Source organism: Frieseomelitta varia, unplaced genomic scaffold (genome assembly GCF_011392965.1).
Source record: "Frieseomelitta varia isolate USP_RPSP 00005682 unplaced genomic scaffold, Fvar_1.2 scaffold_317, whole genome shotgun sequence".
Lineage (NCBI taxonomy): Eukaryota > Metazoa > Arthropoda > Insecta > Hymenoptera > Apidae > Frieseomelitta > Frieseomelitta varia.
This window is the reverse complement of record NW_025110054.1, coordinates 22,440-26,295: the sequence shown is the minus strand read 5'-3', so window position 1 is coordinate 26,295 and position 3,856 is coordinate 22,440.

The following is a 3,856-nucleotide window of genomic DNA, read 5'->3' as shown; positions in this document are numbered from 1 at the left end:
GGGGGGGGGGGGGGGGGGGGGGGAACGACGAGCGAACAACGGAGGTCCGCGCACTGACAAATCGTCCGTGAGAGATTTTCCCAGGCCAGAGCCATTTGTCTCCGACGCGAAAATCGGTCCCGCCATCGGGATCGTTCGACGATTATGCATTCCGGCTGCACGCGACAAAAGAAATTTATATCTCTCTCCCTCTCTCTCTCTCTCGTCGAATTCCAGCCGTGTCTATGAGTCATTATTGTTCAATACGATCCTCCTGCTTTTTGCTCTTTCCATAGTGTCGTTTCGTCCCGTAACGTATGTATGTATGTATGTATGTATGTATTGGGAGGGGGGGGAGGGGACGTTTCAGTCGATTGCTACAGAATTGATGGAGTGTCCCTTTCTTTTTTTTTTCTTTTTTTTTTTGGAGATTTAATGGACGGAAAAAATTTATATATATATACAGCGGGCAGTAGGAAAAAGTTTACGACAGCGACAGTAATTTATTCTGAAGTATGTTCTACTGTTTATTTGTTTCTTTGTTTTGAAACGTCGACATCGAATGACAAATACACGAATATCCGCGCTCCACTTTTCTCTAATATTATTGTTATTGAATGTAATAATTATTTCTAGATTTTTCTAGATTATTTCTCTAATATTATTATTTAATTAATTATTATTTAATTATTATTTTATTATTTAATTAATAATATTATTATTTAATTTAATTATTTCTATAATATTATTATTATTTCTAGATTAGATGGATTATTTCTCTAATATTATTATTATCAGTTATTCCCTGATAAATTAGTTTTAGTTATGCATGCAGATCTAAGGAATCAGATGTTCTTAATTATACATAGCTCGAGGAACCAGTGATTAGAAAATTCCTCTTTCTAAATTTACATATTTTCACAATGAATATTTCTTCTCGAAAATCATAGAAATTCAAGCCTGTGTTGAAAAACATCTTTCTCATAACTAAATCCATTATTTTAAAGATTGAGTCATTCCCTTAAAATTCGCCGTATGATTTCTTTCAATGTTTTTATTGAAACTTCAAACATTGGTCGAAATTCAGGATTCCATAAATTTTCGATCGATAAAATAGTAAATAGTAAAAATCGTGCAAGTTTCAAGGACTCGTTGTGAAATTCAATTGATGTTCAATCTTCGAAATTAATCTATTAAAAAAATTGTTTAACGTTTTCTGTGTAGCGGCTAGCAGATTAATTATCAGAGAAAGTTGTTTTCTTACGGCAAGATATAAGTTGGGAGATTTTACGACTCACGCGCCGGATGTGCAATTAATATGCGAAGGCCAAGTTTTGTTCTTACGGCGCTGTAGGACAATATTGTCCGCAGATAGTAGTAACAAGGCTAGAATAGCACCTGCAATCGTCGTAAACTTTAGGGTTCCTGCGGGCCTGTCAATTGGAATAGGAACCGTGGTTTCCTGAAAGTACCAGGAGCAAGCGAAAGATAGAAATTCGCTCGTCGTCGATCAGCGAGCAAAGCAAAAGTGTAGAGCACGAATCGTGCGTAAATAAAGACTCGAGTGAACAATGAACATTCTACATACACCTCTTTGTAGGACTTTCCTCGCTTCATGTTGCGAAATCATCTTCGAAAAAAAGCCAACTCACGACCGTTACAAGAAGCTTCATCGATCGTTCGATCGTAACGATCACTTGAAATTGTCGACTCATTTTTCACTCATTTTCGTTAATACGGCTATGCTGTTGGGCTTTCTGGAAAATTTCGAGGTGCAGGGACACGCGTGGTTGAATTTTCGCGGACACGCGTGGAGAGGAAACTCCGACGCCGGACGTCTTTCGGCGAAAGCACAGGGCAACAAACGACGGCGCAATGGATGGAGGGCAGACGAAGTTGTGGAAAACTGGAACGCGTCCGGCTGCGAGTCGACAAATTCCGTTGAGCTTTTACGAATAGCTCGGCGAAGTCGCATCCGTTATGTGGTCGGTTTCGCCGACAAAGTCCCGGAGAGAACTAAGTTCCCTTTACCCGTGCCGCGATATCTCGTCCGCGGCCAAGGAAACTCTGCCTTATCCGGCCTCTGCTGCAACAAACTCTCGGCTCGCCCGTCTTCGAGCAACTTCAGTTTTATTTGTTTGCTGCGTTTTGATTTGCTTTATCTTCATCCTTTCTTCCTTTTCGTTTTAATTCTATCAGTTACCGTTCGTTGTACGTCGCGTGTGAACTTGAAATTTGTTTCGAATTTTACTGACATTTTTCATCTTTAGCCATCAATCGTGTATTTGTAGACTTTGGATTGTGCACACCGTGAAATTATTTTAGTTCATGTAATATTTACAGGATGGTCCATTTAAACGAGGCCACCTGAATTGAATGCTGATGCGAAAAATATTTTCACCTTACGTGTACGGCGATAACTCGTAAAAATGTTCTTCAAAAGTTTTCCAATTGTTACTGACAATTCTTTTCCCGTACAATTATTTTCTTTTTTATTGCATCGTATAACTGAAGTTTCCAAATAATCAAACTTGCTTAAAAGTTTCATTCAACGTATTCAAAAATATCCAGAGAAGTAAATGAAGTATCTAAAATAGAGCACCTATCATGCAGATAAATTTATAAATGGTGATTGATAACGATAAATAAATTGTACGAGCGTGCTTCGTCAAATGAAAAAACACTCTTTGTCACGCTAAACATCCAATATTCGGCGATTTCCTCAACTGAGAAACATATTATCAGTTATTTCTCAGATGTGTAGCAGAATTCTATATTTGCACGATCTCGATTTATTTGAGCCAAATTTTGGTCTAACCCTCCATTAAATAAACTCTAAACTTACTCGAACAGAAACTTCTGTTACACAAACGAAAATCCGCCAGCAGAAACGAGAACATGAATCCATTATACGAATTTCAATTGTACGAACCACTTGCCACCGGCAAGTTCGTGCAAACGAAGTTCTACTGTATCAGTTCTCATGTATCAAGTCGTAGAATGTGAAGAGTGTTCCCTTTCGGGTGGAATATTTGCATAAATATTCACAGTCATCTGCGCGACATAATGCATTGACAAAACGTTTCTACAAGTGTCCGAATAGTTTCGCCGATTCTGTGCAGCCCGTACACGTATCACGAAGTTTCTTTACCCGGTGGCGTGATATCGTCCTCGCGGAAGGAAACTCTGGCCCCTTATCCTGGCCTCCGCTGTAACAAACTCTCGGTTCGCCAAGAGTCTTCGAGCAATTTAATAGACCTCCCCTGAACCTTTCGTTTCCGCCGCCAGTGTCAAACTAAACTATACGACGACTGTAAAGCTGAGTGTCCACTGGAGGGTAAAACTGTCGCGAGTTGCTCTCGAGAGTATTTCTCGCAAATGGAATACTGTTTCTGAGAGTTACGTTCGAGAGCACCGCTCAATTGTCTGAGAGTCGACGTGTGTCGCGTACACAATATTATACTGTTCTCGAAGAGTTGCTTCCAAAATTCGAAATGGTTTCGAAATCCTGAGAGTACTCTGCGAGCAGAACAACGAATAATAAAAAAAAGTGTGGCCAAAAAGTGAAATTATTGAACTAATTTCGTTTAATTTAAAATATAAATTATTATATTATATAATATTATATAATAATTAAATAATTATTAATTCAATTTATTATATAATAATTTAAGTATTAAACATATAAATATAAATATTATATAATATAATAAGTGTGGCCAAAAAGTGAAATTCTCGAACTAATTTCGTTTAATTTAATTTATTATATAATAATTTAAATATTATACACATATAAATATAAATATTATATAATATAATAAGTGTGGCCAAAAAGTGAAATTATCGAACTAATTTCGTTTAATTTAATTTATTATAT